Source organism: Eptesicus fuscus, chromosome 17 (assembly GCF_027574615.1).
Source record: "Eptesicus fuscus isolate TK198812 chromosome 17, DD_ASM_mEF_20220401, whole genome shotgun sequence".
Taxonomy (NCBI): domain Eukaryota; kingdom Metazoa; phylum Chordata; class Mammalia; order Chiroptera; family Vespertilionidae; genus Eptesicus; species Eptesicus fuscus.
This window is the reverse complement of record NC_072489.1, coordinates 11075017-11092118: the sequence shown is the minus strand read 5'-3', so window position 1 is coordinate 11092118 and position 17102 is coordinate 11075017.

Below are 17102 nucleotides of genomic sequence, written 5' to 3'. Positions count from 1 at the left end.
GCTCAGGCACAGGCTGCTGACAGGTCAGAGAGGAACGAGCGAGAGATGGGATGGAAAAATGACGAGTCAAATAGGGACTTTAGACGATAGCGCCTGGAATTCTCCTGTTTGCACTTAAACTGTTTCAACATCGCTGTCCCTTTGTAAATTTCTTCTGGGTACATTGGTTCCAGACCTTGAGGCAATGTGAGCTAATGTTTAATGTGAACTGCAGACCGAGGTTACCCCAGCAGTCAGAACCGCCGCCATTCTGTTCTACTAGTAAATGCGCTGTAAGAGCAAGGTGAAAGTTAAGGATCAAGTACCCGCCACGTTTCCGAGAGCTAGCTAGAGGTCCGCGAACAAAGCAGCCCAACTGCCCTCTGAATCCAAGATGAATAGCATCATGGGGTGGGGAGGCCCTGGGTGGGGGGTGGGGGTGTCCTGTACTGAGAAGTGGCACTTTCAGAAGGCTCCCGCAGCCTGGACACAAATGGGCAGTGCGGGAAGGACCTGGAAGAGATCTAGTTCAGTACCCGTCTCACGTAAGAGTCTCATATGGCATCCCCACTAAATAACCCCATGCCACCGCACAGTCCTTCGGCAGCTCAGTGCTAACAAGAAGCACATCCAGCATGGTGGCTGGGGGGGGGGGGGGGCAGGCTTCCGGTGTGGTCCCAGTTTTGCATCTAACCCACTATGCACCCTGGGCAGGCCTCCTGACCCTCCCAGGCTGCTGATTCCTCACCAATTAAACAAGTACCTGCCTCACAGTGTTGTGAGAACTAAATGACATCATGTAGGTATGAGAGAAATGAGCATAGTGCTACACACAACCAGAGTCTGACCAATATCACCTAATATTTGTAAGTACCTTCTGTATACAGATACATTTGTTCCTGAACAAAAGTAGATGACCGTATACGAGCATTTCTCGGAGATACTGTAGGATGGGTTCCAGGCCGCCCACCACCACCACAATAAAGCAAGTATGGCAATAAAGTGTGTCGTAGTCTTTTTGCTGGTTGAGGGTCTTGCTTTCAATTTGTAAAAAAAACACACAACATACTGTGAAGCACAAGAAGGCAAATGCAGTATGTTGTTTTCTTCTTGTGCTTATGTCTCTACATGCACACAGACCTCATTTTTCAGCACTTGAACATCCTCCAATAAGATGACCAGAAATTATCGAACCATGCATTCCCTGATGGCTCCTTGCAGCTTCTCTGCTTGCCGACCTTATGATGCGACAGGGAAGATGCTTAGTCGTTGGCATGTTTTTGTAAAAAGATAAAATGCAAGGCCCTGCCAACGCTGAGCTAGCCAAAATATGTCCATTTTTGTAGTACATTTTTACCAGTCGGATAAAAGAATTAGCACTTCAACCAAGAGTTAAAATCACAGCTTCAATCTGGCCCCTTCGGCAAGAATTGGCAGATCTTGGCAAAGATGTACTTACTTCGAGTTGAACCCACAAGGACTTCAGAGCCCTAACGTGTCATCACACACGCAAACGAAAGCCTCCCTTACGCACACGCTGTCCTGTTCTCCCTTACGCATGAATTGTCCTGACGCCACCCCAGCCGCAGCGAGGACTGAGTCCAGTCCAAAGTGCCAAAGGCTGCAGGGGATCGCACTCCACTCCACGCGGCAACCTTCACCTCTGCATCTTCGCCACCTGGCCTCTGAGGAAACGTGGCTCTGAAAGCAAATCTCACGTTCGGTCAGGTTTACCCCGAGGAACCTCTGGGTGTAAAATACCTGCGGGAAGACCTTGCTTCCAATAGGCAGTGTGTGCACGCCACGCTGAGCAGCTCACGAGGGTCTCTGAGGGCACCCGCCCCAGGCACTGACTGGGGCCGCAGCGCTGGTGGGACCCTCCGGCCCCTGGGCAGCCACGCCTGACGGAGACGCCGTAGCCAGGAGAAGGGCGGCTCTGGGACCCGATGCCGGATGCAGAAGCGGAGTGTGCACCCACCTCTTCAACACCGTTTCCGAGCAGACCTTGCTCATCTTTGGCGGGAAGCTCCCCAACTGACAAGGCATCACACCACTGAAATATTTTCAAGATTTACTTCTTTGCCCTCATTAATTTAAGCACAAACTTTCCCCTCATATGTTATCCTGGAGCATAAGTTACTTATTTATATAAGAAATATAAAATCGATCCGGACAGTACTTTTTTTTAAATTTCTTTATTGATTAAGGTATTACATATTTGTCCTCATCTCCCCATTCCCATCCCAAACCCCTCCCCACGCATGCCCCCACCCCCCTATTGTCTGTGTCCATTGGTTAGGCTTATATGCATGCATACAAGTCCTTTGGTTGATCTCTCCCCCTTACCCCCACCCTCCCCTACCTTCCCTCTGAGGTTTGACAGTCTGATCGATGCTTCCCTGTCTCCGGGTCTGTTTTTGTTCATCGGTTTATGTTGTTCATTATTCCCATAGATGAGTGAGATCATAGACAGTACATCTTTTCAAATGTTAGGTAATTTTAGCAACATGTCACCTTCCTTCAGTAAAAAAATCCAAATAGGTGCCCCCAATGCAGCAGCTGTTCTGAAAAAGAATAAAGAAATGCGGAATGGTTTCACGGAAAAAGCAGAACCTGAGTTGGACCCAAAGGAATGACAGGATCTTAAAAAGCAGCAGGCAGACAGGAAGGCTGGGTGGGGGTGGGAGATAACTGGGCAGGAAAGTGGAGGGCTGGGAAGCCAGGCAGGCCAGGAGCTGGGGCTCAGAGCCATAAGTAGCCCTGCAGAGGTGGTAAAATGGGACTTTCTGCCAGACAGGAACATCCAAGCTAGTGTAGAGGAAGAAGATTCCAGAATCAGACATAAGAGTTAAAACTCCCCCTTGGGAATATTAAATGTTGACGCCATTATGGAAAACAGCTTGGCAGTCCTTCAATAAGTTAAATATAGAATTATCATATGACCCAGTAATTCCACTCCTAGTTATATGTCCAAGAGAAATAAAAGCATGTGTTCAAACAAAACCTTATACAGTAATGTTCATAGCAGCATTATTCACAATAGCCAAAGTACAGAAACAAGTCACGTATCCATGAGTAGACAACTGGATAAGCAAAATAGTCATACAATGGAATGTTATTCAGCCATAAACAGGAATGAAGTATTGACACATATTACAACATGTGAACTTCAAAAACAAAGTGTTAAGTGAAATAAACCAGACATAAAAGCCACATACTATCTGTTTTCATTTATACAGAATGGCCATTGAAGGTAAATCCATAGAGACAGAAAACATCAGTGTTTTCCAGGGGCAAAGGGGATGTGAAGAATGATTGTTCAATGGGGATGGGATTTTGGGGGAGTGATGAAAATGTTTTGAAACTAAATAGAGGTGATAGTTGCACAACATTGTGTACTAAAATGTCACTGAAATGTGCACTTTAAATGCTTAATTTTATGTTATGCAACATTTACCTTAATAAAAAAGCAAAAGATTAATGAACACAGGATTCAGAATTATAATTAGTCTGAGTGGAGGCATGATGGTGAATGAGACAGGAGGGAAGGGGCCTGTTATTAGATATAGGTTAAGTCAAGAGTCAGCTTATATTCCCACAACTAACATCACACCCAATAGGGAAAAGCTGAAAGATCAGAAACAAGACAAGGAAATCCACCTTTATCCAACACTAGTGGCCCGAGGCACAAAATTCGTGCAAGGGTCTCGGCCCTCGCAGCCCCAGCTTCATCCGGAAGGTCATTCTGCTGTTTGGTCTAATTAGCATATTAGCTCTTTATTATATAGGGAAGTATTGGAAATCCTAGCCATAGAAACCAGACCAAAAAAAAAGAAAGAAAGAAAAGATATCCACATTGGAAAGAAGTAAAACCATCATTATTTGCAAATGATATGATACAATATGTAGAGGACCCTAAAGATGCCACAAAATAACTACAAGAACTAATAGATAAATTCAGTAAAGTAACAGTATACAAAACAAATATTCAGAAATTGGTTGCATTTTTATACACCAACTAGAGGCCCAGTACACAACATTTGTGCACTTGGGAGGGGGGTCCCTCAGCCCAGCCTGCACCCTTTCACAGTCTGGGACCCCTCGGGGGATGTCTGACTGGCGGCTTAGGCCCGCTCCCCAGAAGGACATCAGTCGGACATCCTTGGTGCTGCTGCAGAGGCGGGAGAGGCTCCTGCCACCTCCACTGCACTCACTAACTGTGAGCCCGGCTTCTGACTGAGCAGCGCTCCCCGCTGTGGGAACGCACTGACCACTAGGGGGCAGCTCCTACGTTGAGTGTCTGTCCCCCTGGTGGTCCCTGTGTGTCATAACAACCAGTCGTTCAGCCATTCAGTCGATTTGCATATTGCCCTTTTATTATATAGGATAATGAACTTTAAGAAAGAGAAATTAAGAAAACAACCCCATTTACAATTGCATCAAAAAGAATAAAATATCTAGGAATAAGTTTAACCAAGGAGGTAAAAAACCTGTACTCAAAGACAAAAGTTAAAGAAGCTAGAAATAAATAGAAGCATATACCATGCTTATGAATAGGAAAAATTAACATCATTACAGTTTTCATACTACCCAGAGCCATTTATAGAGTCAATGCAATTCCTATCAAAATGCCAATAGCATTTTTCATAGAACTAGAACAAATAATCCTAAAATTTATATGGTACCACAAAAGATTCCAAATAGCCACACCAATAGTGAGAATGAACAAAATTGGAGGAATTATACTACCTGTTATAAAATTATACTACAAGGCCATAATAATCCAAACAGCACAGTACTAGCATAAAAACAGACATATAGATCAATGGAACAGAATAGAGAGCCCAAAAATAAACCCATGCCTATATGGTCAATTAACCTATGACAAGAATATACAATGGGGTAAAGATAGTCTATTCAATAAATGGCCTTGGGTAAAGTGGACAGACACCTATAAAAAATGAAACTAGATTATCTCTTATACCATACATAAGAATAAACTCAAAATGGATTAAAGACTTAAATGTAAGACCTGAAACCATAAAACTCCTAGAAGAAAACATATGCAGTAAAATCTCTGACATTGCTCTTAGCAATATTTTTTGGATATGTCTCCTTGGGCAAAGGAAACAAAAGAAAAAATAAACAAATGGGACTCCATCAAACTAGAAAGTTCTTGCACAGCAAAGAAAACCATCAACAAAATGAAAAGACAACCTACTGAACAGAAGAAAATATATGCCAATGATAAATCTGTTAAGGGGTTAATATCCAAAATTTATAAAGAACTCATACAACACAGCACCAAAATAAATAAATAAATAAACAATCCAATTTAATAATGGGCAGAGGACCTGAATAGATATTTCTTCAAAGAGGACATACAGATGAAAAGATGTGAAAAGATGCTCAATGTCACTAATCATCAAAGAAATGCAAAGTAAAACCACAATAAGATATCACCTCACACCTGTCAGAATGGCTATCACCAATAAATCAACAAACAACAAGTGTTGGTGAGGATGTGGAGAAATGGGAACCCTCATGCACAGTTGGTGGGAATGCAGATTAGTGCAGTCACTGTAGAAAACAGTGGAAATTCCTCAAAAAAATTAAAACTAGAAGTACCTTATTACCCAGCAATTCCACTTCAAGGTATATATCTGAAAAAAATCCAAAACACTAATTCAAAAAGAAACATAGACTCCCTTGTTCATTGCAGCATTATTTACAACAGCCAAGATATGGAAGGAACCTAAATGCCTATGGATTGAGGAATGGATAAAGAATGGGTACATATATACAATTAAATATTACTTGGCCATAAAAAAGAATGAGATCTTGCCATTTGCAACAATATGGATGGACCTAGAGGATATTATGCTAAGTGAAATAAGTCAGACAGAAAAAGACAAATAACATGATTTCACTTATATGAGGAATCTACTGTAAAAAATCAAAACAAAATAAACAAACTCAGATACAGAGAACAAATTGATGGTTGCTGGATGGGAGGTGGGTGAAGGGGGCCTAATCACTATGTTGTACACCTAAAAATCTAATATAATATTGTATGTCAACTGTAATTTTAATTAAATAATAAAAAATAAATAAACTGTCACCACTTCTCTCCCACCCGCTAAAAGAGTCAATTTATGTTCTTGGTCATAGATTGTACATTATGTCATCATTATTCCATAATGAGTGCTTAGTAATTATATTATTATTATAGACTAGAGGCCCGGTGCACGAAATTCGTGCATGGAGGGGGGTTGTCCCTCAGCCCAGCCTGTACCCTCTCCGATCTGGGACCCCTCGAGGGATGTCCTACTGCCCGTTTAGTTCTGCCCTAAACGGGCAGTCGGACATCCCTCTCACAATCCAGGACTGCTGGCTCCAAACTGCTTGCCTGCCTGCCTTCCTGATAGCCCCTAACCGCTTCTGCCTGCCAGTCTGATCACCCCATAACCACTCCGCTGCCAGCCTGTTTGGCCCCAACTTCCCTCCTCTGCCAGCCTGGTCACTCCTAACTGCCCTCTCCTGCAGGGTTGATCACCTCCAACTGCCCTCCCTTGCAGGCCTGGTCCTTCTCAACTGCCCTCCCTTACAGACCTGGTCCCTCTCAACTGCCCTCCCTTGCAGGCCTGGTCCTTCTCAACTGCCCTCCCTTGCAGGCCGGGTGCCTCCCAACTGCCCTCTCCTGCTGGCCATCTTGTAGTGGCCATCTTGTGTCCACATGGGGGCAGGATCTTTGACCACATGGGGGCAGCTATATTGTGTGTTTCAGTGATGATCAATCTGCATATTACTCTTTTATTAGATAGGATAGAGGCCTGGTACAGGGGTGGGGGCCAGTTGGTTTGCCCTGAAGGGCGTCCTGGATCAGGTGGGGTTTCCCTTGGGGTGTGGGGCAGCCTGAGCGAGGAGCCTGTGGTGATTTGCAGGCCGCCATGCCCCCTGGTAACCCAAGCAGAGGCCCTGGTATCTGGAATTTATTTTCCTTCTACAATTGAAACTTTGTAGCCTGGAGCGGAGCCAAGCCTGGGGCTCCCTCGGAGGCCGGCAGCCATTTGTGTTGGGGTTATAATTGAAACTTTGTTGCCTTAAGCAGGTGGGCCCGGCCAGGGTGTGCGGAAAGCTTTGCTTCCCCTGTTACCGCCGGCAACCCTGGCCTGCTCTCTCAAGCTCCATTCTGCCCCCATTTCTGTTTGAATTTGTTTACCTTCTATAATTGAAACTTTGTAGCTTGAGTGGAGGCTTAGGCCTGGCAAGGGCAGGCGGAAAGCTTGGCTTCCTCTGTCACCTAGGAAACCTTGCTCTCTGTGGCTGTAGCCATCTTGGTTTGGGTTAATTTGCATACTCGCTCTGATTGGATGGTGGGTGTGGCTTGTGGGCGTGGCTTGTGGGTATGTTGGAGATATGGTCAATTTGCATATTTTTCTATTATTAGATAGGATTAGACAGACAAGCAAAATTGAGTCATGTAAGGACCAATGAACAGTGTGTATAATGAAACAGGATTACAATTAAATAATTTCCATATAGTTGAGGTCCAAATCAAATATATTTTTAAAAATTGTCTGGCTCCATAAAGGTCAAAATAGTGGGCTAAGGAGGCTGGGAACCACTTGATAAATGGTGCTGTGAACTTCTAATCACAATATCCAATTGTATTAGGGTCCCCTTTGAAAAGAAAATTTATTGGGTTTTATTCTGATATAATGTATAGTGACTGTGGAAGAGATTTAGAACTAGCAGAAAATAAAAATAATATACTCTAATCCTGCTATTAATAGGTTAATAACCATAATTAATATGTTGGTGTATTTTCTCTTAAAGGAGATATATCCATTTGTCTATACACTGAGTGGCCAGATTATTATGATCTCTGAATGCATAATAATCTGGCCACTCAGTATATATATATACACACACATATATGTATCAGAGGCCTGCTGGTTGAACTCCTGGTCAAAGGGATAATATGCATACTAGCCTTTTATTATATAGGAGGATATACACTGAGTGGCCAGATTATTATGCATTCAGAGATCATAATAATCTGGCCACTCAGTGTATAAAGTCCCCTGCATGTATTACTTAGATGAAATTTAAAAGTTAATTAAACATACAGAGTTCCAGTTCCAGGTGAGATGGAATAAACATGATAAGCATAGTCCACCCATCTCTCCCATTGAATGCAGCTATAAAATCTGGACAGAATGCATGGAGTAGCTGTTGGAGGATCAGAAAATGGGGGAAGAAGATCAGAATTCAAAATACCACTGAAGAGGCAGTGAGGTTCCCAATATTTCCTTCCTATATCCCCTGGCCTGGACCCAAGACAGCACAGAACTTGGAAGGGGGACCAGGTGCACAGAGGAAACCCCCGGGGGGACCCTCTTGTTCTAACCCAGGAGCAGGAAAGGGATTCCTAACACTGAGAGGGTGGAGGGAAATCTGTTCTTTTTCCTTTTTCCATTTTCTCAAGCCCCAGTAGGCCCTGCAGGCACCTAACATTTGGAAGAAGAGGAACCGTTCTCTCTGATTGGAGAAACTGTGATCTGAGGGAGGTGGAGCCAAAGTCTCTATTGCCTTTTCTCTCACCGCATCCTCCACCACCTGGCCTCAGAGGCAGACACCTTGGTGGGAAGGGCACACAGAGTGGGGTAACTGACACCCAGGTTTCTGGACAAAGGACCCAACCGGGGAGGCCCAGATGGGAAAACAATGGGCAGATCCCAAAGGGAAGAGACCCCTCACTGTTGTGCCATTCTAATGCAACATGGTAACAGCAGGGGAAACTGGGTTCAGGGTACACAGCAACTCGGTACCATCTTTGTCGTCGTTAAAGCTAAAGCTGTTCTAAAATTTAAAAAAAAAATTTTTTTAACTAAATAGTTACTCTGGCTTATTCATTCCTGTATTCATTCACTTCACTCACTGAATTATTTACTGAGGACCTACTATGTCCCAGGTATTGCCTCTAGAGATACAAATAGCAGAAAACAACAACATAATTCTTGCCATCAAGGAGCTCACAGTGCAGTGAGAAATGAAACAAACACCACCAAGGGGTTGTTCAGTCATAGAAGGAAGATGTCATCCCTTTCAAGATTAAAAATTTTGAATCATGGGCACACCTATGTTTGTCCTTACTGTGTTCGGCCTAACCTGTTCCTGACATATAGTAGCAGATGTGTAATCCGTGCTCAGAGAATGAATGAGTGGAATATGAGAATGGGAGGATGAATGGATGGTGGATGCATGGATCCCTGTACCGCTGGGGTGGACCTGTACAGGGAAGTCACTACTTTCAAAATTAAAAATTATCTCCTTGAGTTCTCATGATAGAAGGTAAATCTCTGAGAAGTTAAAGGCCGAGGCTAAAGACCATACAATCTGGCAATTTGACAATCAAGGATCAGGATTTCCAAAGAGGAGCAAAAGGCAGCTCTGAAGCCAAATGAGGCAAATCCATACCAGGAGGCCCCGCCTCTCAGCTGCAGCAGGAAGAATGACGGGAGTCTAGTCTTACAGCAGAGGGCCAGGTTAGCTGTTGGTTTCTCCTGTGGATAGATGTGCCCTGTGGGGGTGCTATCTCAGCAGGGGCTGTGCAGGCAGGAAGGGTAGATGGGCAACAGGACCAGGACAGGCGCCACTCCAGATGCACAGGGATGCCCCCATCACCCATCCTCCCATTTTCTCACATTCCACTCATTCATTCTCTGAACATGAACTAGACACCTACCATATGCCTGGAATGGCGTAGCCCTCCACAATAAAGACAAGCACAGGTGTGCCAGGTGACACGGAGAAAATGTTCCGGGCAACAAGAACATTGACTGAGGCTCAGAAGCTAAAGCGAGCTGGAAACCCTCACGGCATGTCAAGTGTTTCAGTGAAGCTGGGGTGTGGCGTGTGGGCTGAGGACGGCACGAGAGAAGACTGGAGGTGGTGGCAGAGGGCAGATCATGAAGGGCTCTGCAGGGCCTATAAGGAACTTAGGCTTTTGCTTGATGGCAAGAGAAGCCAAGCAAGGGATTCCAGCACAAGATGTGCATGGGTGGGGCATATGATCAGAGGGACACAAACGGAAGCCACATGGCTGCTGCTGCTGCTGTGCGGACCCTGACCTAGGAGAGCTACGCTGGAGCAGGGAGGTTACATGGCACAGTCAGAAAGTAGAAGTGGAATCTGATACCTCACTGGATGTAGGATGTAAACAAGTAGGAGGATTCAGGGATGACTTCCAAATTTCTGGCCTGGAGGAATACACAAAATGCCAGATTAGACCGGTAATGACAAGAAACACAAACACCGTGTGTTGCCAGGATGCGTTAGGCACTGCCAAGAGGTGAGTGCGTGCTGGCGCCCTGGGGACACGTGGGTGCCCAGTGACCTATTCTGGCTTCCCACCTTGCAAATACTAGTGTTGCCCTTCACGTGCATGTTCCAGGCCTTCTTCCAAGTAAGCATGTTAAATAAGCATCCAAACGTGTAAAGCAAACATTTTTTAGATATAAAATATGAAAACAATCCCATACCCTGATAAATAAAGAAACTTCTACAAGGATTTTAAAAAATAAATATGTGATTTTATGTTAAATAAGCACTATTCTGAAGGTTGTGGTTATCGCTAAGTAAACAGCACTCATTTTACATAAGCGAACACACTCACCAAGGTAAATTATCCAACTGAAGTAAAAATGGAGCCAACGTGGGTGTGTTTAAAATAGCCAGTAATTTCAGAGGAAAAAATCAGGAAGTTGGGTGGGATAGAAAAAGCAGCATAAGATTGGCTAGTTGATTTCCCAACACAGGGTAACTTTGGTGCAGGTAAGAAAGAAGGAGGATTACATAAACCCAACTATTTTTAAACAGGGAATCACAAATTGTGAGTACTTCCATCAAATTTTCTACTTAGCTAATAATCACTGCTGTAGAATGACTTTTAATCTTTTTTAAATTAAAAAAAATTTTTTCCATTACAATTGACATTCAATATTGTATTAGTTTCAGGTGTACATCATAAGGGTTACATGTTTATATAACTTGCAAAGTGATCACCCCAGTAAGTCTTGGATCTACCTACAGTTATTGCAATATTATTGACTATATTCCCTAATTTGTGCTTTAGATCCCCATAACTATTTTATAACTGCCAATTTGTACTTCTCAATCCCTTCATCTTTTTCATCCAGCCCCCAACCCCCTGGTAACCATCAGATCATTCTCTGTACCTATGAGTTTGCTTCTGTCTTTTTTATTCACTTATTATGTTTTTTAGGTTCCACATATGGTGGAAACATATGGTATTAGTCTTTCTCTGTCCAACCTATTTCACTTAGCACAATATCTCTAGGTGCATCCATGTTGGTGTAAATGGTAAGACTTCATTCTTTTTGTGGCTGAATAATATTCCATTGGTATATTTGTCCTTTCTCTTTATTTCTTGTATATTTTTGGTTTGTGGTTACTATATGCTTCATATGTAACAACCTATGTTTATGCCAGGCTATTTTAAGCTGCTAGTTGCTTAAGTTTGAATATGTTCTATAATCACTACAACTTTTACACACCCCCTCTACATATATGTTTATGCTATTATTTGTGTGTATCTCTTAATTTATCTTTGGAATTACACATGATCATCCTACTTTTGCCTTTTAACCTTTGTACTGGCTTTATCTAATCTACTGCTGATTCCCTCCAATGTATTCTTCATTACAGTTCTTTTTTTTTTTTAATATATTTCTTTATTGATTTCAGAGAGGAAGGGAGAAGGAGAGAGAGATAGAAACATCAATGATGAGAGAGAATCATTGATCGGCTGCCTACTGCACGACCCCCACTGGGGATTGAGCCCGCAACCCAGGCATGTGCCTTTTGCCAGAATCGAACCTGGGACCCTTGAGTCGGCAGGCTGACGCTCTATCCACTGAGCAAAGCCGGCCAGGGCTTCATTACAGTTCTTGTATTCTTCATTTCTGACTGGTTCTTTTTTATGTCTTCTATCTTCATTTTTTTTTTTTTTTACCTCTTAATTAAAGTTCTCACTGAGATAATCTACACTGAGTGGCCAGATTATTATGATCTCTGAATGCATAATAATCTGGCCACTCAGTGTATATCCTATATAATAAAAGGCTAATATGCAAATTGCCCCCTCAACCAGGAGTTCAACCAGCAGGCAGGCCAGCCAACCGCCCATGTCCCCTCCCCCTGGCCAGGCTGGCTGGACCCACCCATGCATGAATTCATGCACCAGGCCTCTAATATATATATACTGAGTGGCCAGATTATTATGCATTCAGAGATCATAATAATCTGGCCACTCAGTGTATTCTTCCCCTAAGTTCATTGAGCATCCTTATAACCAGTGTTTTGAACTCTGCATCTGGTATATTGCTTGTCTCAATTTTGTTTAGTTCTTTTTCTGCAGTTTTGTCCTATTCTTTTATTTGGAACATGTTTCTTTGTTTTCTCATTTTCACTTCCTCTCTGTGTTTGTTTCTATGTATTAGGATCTGCTATGTCTCCCAATCTTAGCCTCATGTAGTAGGTGTCCTATGGAGCCAGTAGTCCAATCTCTCTGACCACGTGAGCCAGGTGCTCCAGGGGCATCTCTTGTGCGGGTTGTGTGTGCTCCTGTGTTGTAATTGAGCCTTGATTGCTATTGGCTCATCAGTGGGTGGGACTGACCCTCAGGCTGACTGGCTGTGAGGACTGGCCATGACTTCAGCAGACAAGCTATTGTGTGGGGGCTGACCCCCTGGAGCAGGATTTGTTTCAGGGCAGCTCAGAAGCTTGTTAACTCCACCCTTTGGATGTGTTATTTGTGGTACTAATTGAGTGGTGCTCTGGTGTGGTCTGAAGCTAGCCACTGGCTGTTATTTCTGCGGCCTCTTGGGAGATGCTCCAGTGCAGGCCAAGGTCAGCCACTGCCTGTGTCCAGCCTGGGGACACCTGGTAGAAGCTATAAAGTGATTGTCAGTTGGTTGACAATGGCACTGGGCTTGGAGGCACCCAGGAATTGTATGCTGTGAACCAAGAACAGCTGCCACTAGTGCTGGGCTTGGGCTGCTTAACAGGAGGTACAGAGCATGCCAAGGCCAGCTGCTGCTTTTGGGGATTTGCGGACCTTTGAGAGATTTTAGGAAAGTCTGTAGCGTGGACCCAAACTGGTCCCTTGGTTGGGTTAGCCAGCAAAAGAAGTTCCAGCTGGGCAAATGATTTGGGTGGGGTAGGATCTCAGAGAATCACCTGGGTGCATGAGAGTGGTCTTAGCCAGATTAATGGAGATTCAGACTTGGTACCCACCTGCATCAGCAAGCTGAGTGGATGGAGAGCTCAACAAAGGAACAGTGGTATCCACAGGCACTGGAGAGAGCTGCCCCTGCAGCCCTCGCCCTGAAGCCAGACAATTCAGTTCCTCCCCACGTATATTTGTTCTCGCCTCTAGCTGCTGTCCCGTCCCTGGAATTTTGGGCAAGTGTTGTGACTGAGTAAGTTTGCATGCGGGCACTTTAAGAGGACACCGGGGACTCCAGTGGCCCTCCATCTCACGTGAACCGAGTCCCCACTGATCTTCACAGCCAGCTGTCATGGGGACTCCTCTTCCCAGCACTGGTGCTCCAGCTGAGGAGCCCTGTGTGGGGCTGGGAGCCTTGCTCCTCAGTGAAGATCCCTGCAGCTGGTGGTGAAAGCCCTACCGATTCTTCACCACCACACATGGGTGTAGGACCAGCCCGTTTCACATCTCCGCTCCTCCTCCAGGGGTTTCTCTTTACATCCTTAGTTATAGTTCTGCTCAGTTAGTCTTCAGGTGGTTCTCCAGAGTGCATTTCCATAATTCAGTTGCAAATCTGTTGTAGTCTTGGGAGGAGGTAAGCATAGTACTTACCTCTCCACCATCTTGACTAGCAGTCCCTAACTTTTAAGATTTTTAAAGCACAAACAATACTGAGTCAAACCTATGAATCAATTCATAACTATCAATATGAATGCTAAATATACTATACATGGTTTCAAGGAATTAGCCATAACCTCTCAAGTCTAAACTTCTTCACTTAGGAGATAGCTAGGATGCAGACATCCATCAGCATCCCTAAAGACCACATGTACACACACAACTTCCATCTATATATATAAAAGCCTAAGCAACCAGCCAACTGGCCAGTAGCTATGACCCACACTGACCACCAGGAGGCAGACACTCAGCAGAAGTGGTAACCACAGGCATGGAAACCGGAACAGACTGATGAATCTCAGAGGGAAGAGGGGAGGGGGGAGCGTGGGTAGAGATTAACCAAAGATCTTATATGCATACTAGAGGCCTGGTGCATGGATTCGTGCACCAGTGGGGTCCCTCGGCCTGGCCTGTGGGGATGGGGCTGAAACCGGCTCTCCAACATCCCCTGAGGGGTCCTGAATTGTGAGAGGGCCCAGGCCAGGCCGAGGGACCTGTGCACGAATCCATGCACCAGGCCTCTAGTTTTAAAATAAAAACCTGATGGCCACAGCCAGTCAGTTATCGATCAGTTCTATTATAAAAACTGAAGATTATCTCAACTGACCTCATTAATATATAGAAATTTAAAATATCATGTCCTTCCCTCTAAGTCAACTCACCATAAACTCAACAACAGAGGTGGGAAATCTGGGAAGTGTACAGATTGACAGAGAACCATATGAACTCAGTCCACACTTTACATAATGGAGCTAAATCATTGACCTAAGGTTTCACAATAAAATTTCACAAAAGCTATGGTAGAGACAGAGTCAAGTCACCCCTTTCCCAGAATACAATTTCTTCACCAAACAAATCCATCACAAACAACTAAACAGGGAGTCAGAATATTTTAGATGCAAACATTTTAGAAAGAAAATTATGGTCATCAAGTAATCTGGTTTTAGTTTTCTCTTGATATTTTGCCTTTTCCTTATTTTCCTAGAAAATACTTTGATAATAATGAAAAGTGTTGTTAGGGATTAAAATATTTTAAATGAAATAGAAGCTGATTTTTTTTAAGCTAAAATAATTATTTAGGCAATTTTGGACAAACTGACCCTCCCATCCCAAGCTTTATTCCAAAAAATAAACAATAGTTGGACAAAAGTGTTTCATGTTTAGAAATGTCTATATAATGGTCTTATTTGGGGGGTTGAGCGCAGATTTTAAAAACCTGTGTGAAGGGGATCCAAGATGGTGACAAAGTGGGTGAAAGTTACACTCGCTTCCTCCCAGATCCAAATCAGCATTATAACTAAACTAGAGGCCCAGAACATGAAATTATGCATGGGTAGGGTCCCTAGGCCTAGCCTGAGATCAGGGCCATCTTCGGCCTGCTCACCAGTCCCCAGTCCCATCCCGCTGCTGCCACCCACCCCAGTACCCTGTGGTTCCCTATTCACCATCCAAGGATTGGAGTCTGTGGGCAGGGTGGGTGGGGGAGGAGGGGGTCAATGTACCTCATAGTGACTGGCTGAGCGGTCGTTCTGTTCGTTCTGGTTGCTAGGCTTTTATTATATAGGATTACACAACAAGCAACTTAAATAACCAAGTGAGGACTAGTTGAACAGACGTCTCATAACTATGGATTTATAAGAGAAGCCACATTGAGACTGGTAGGAAGAGTGGAGATGTGGAAAGGCTGGCCCTGCCCACAGCTGTGACAGTGGAGACTCCAGAGGGATATCTCAGCTGCAAAGGTCCCCTGTGAAGAGTGTGGGGTCCCAACCCCATGCCAGGCTCCAGTGATGGGAAGAGGAGCCCATATAACATCTGTCTGTGAAAGTCAGCGGGGGGTTTGTCTGCCAGGGTAAGAAACGCAGGCACCCTCTTAAAGGGCCAACATACAAAACCTTGTTTGTGTGCATTCACCCTGGATTCCAATGGAGAGATGGCAACTCAGAGAAGACTGGAGTCATACTGGCAGAGACTGGGTTGTGTGGTTTCAGAGAGAGAGAGCTGAAGGGACAGCCGCCCATTTCCCTGTGCTGAGTCCCTCTCCCACGCCACCCACAGGTGCTATCTTCCCTGGGTCAAGAGCTCCTCTCCAGAAGGCATAAGTCAGAGATATTACTGCCTATATTTTCTTATAGGAGTTTTATGGTTTCAGGTCTTACATTTAAGTCTTTAATCCATTTTGAGTTTATTCTTCTATATAAGAAGGTAGTATAGTTTCATTTTTTGCATGTATTTGTCCACTTTACACAGACCACTTATTGAATAGACTGACTTGACTCCATTGTATGTTCTTGCTTCCTTTGCATAGATTTATTTCTTAGCTCTATTCCATTAACCCAAGTGCCTGTTTTTATGCCAGCACCATGCTGTTCGGATTACTATAGCCTTGTAGCATAGTTTGATATCAGGTAGTGTGATTCCTCCAACTTTGTTCTTTCTCAAGATTGCTGTGGCTATTTGGGGTCTGTTGTGGTTCCATATACGTTTTAGGATTATTTTCTCTAGTTATCTGAAAAATGACATTGGTAGTTTGATATGAATTGCATTGAATCTGTAGATGGCTTTGGGTAGTATGGGCAATTTAATAATGTTAAGTATTCCTATTCATAAGTACGGTATATGCTTCCATTTATTTGTATCTTCTTTAACTTCTGTCTCATAGTTTTCTGAGCACAGACCTTTTACCTCCTTGGTTAAATTTATTCCTAGGTTTTTTGGGTGCACACAAACTATTAGTAATAGATGATAGCGTAGGGAGCACAGTCCGTCGCACTGCGATCTGTATATGTGGGGCCTGGTGGGTACCAGAAACATTGAGGGGACACTTTACTTTGCAGTATACCGGAAACTAATATAAAATAATGTTGAATGTAAACTGAAATTGAAAACTACAAATTTTTAAAGAGAGACTAGGTAAAACAAGAAAAAGAATGGTGTTTAATAAATGTTGAATGAATGAGAAAATAAGCCTGTGTGGAAGCAGCCTCCATCCCTACTTGGTCTCTGACGCCAACCTTCCCTGTTAGTGAATACACAGAGATAGTCTTGCTGTTTGGAAAGCACTCCTGCACGTGTCAGCTCATACAGTTCTCACAACGACTCGGGCAGGGTATTGTCCCAACTCAACCGAGGAGGAAGCTGAGGCCCAGAG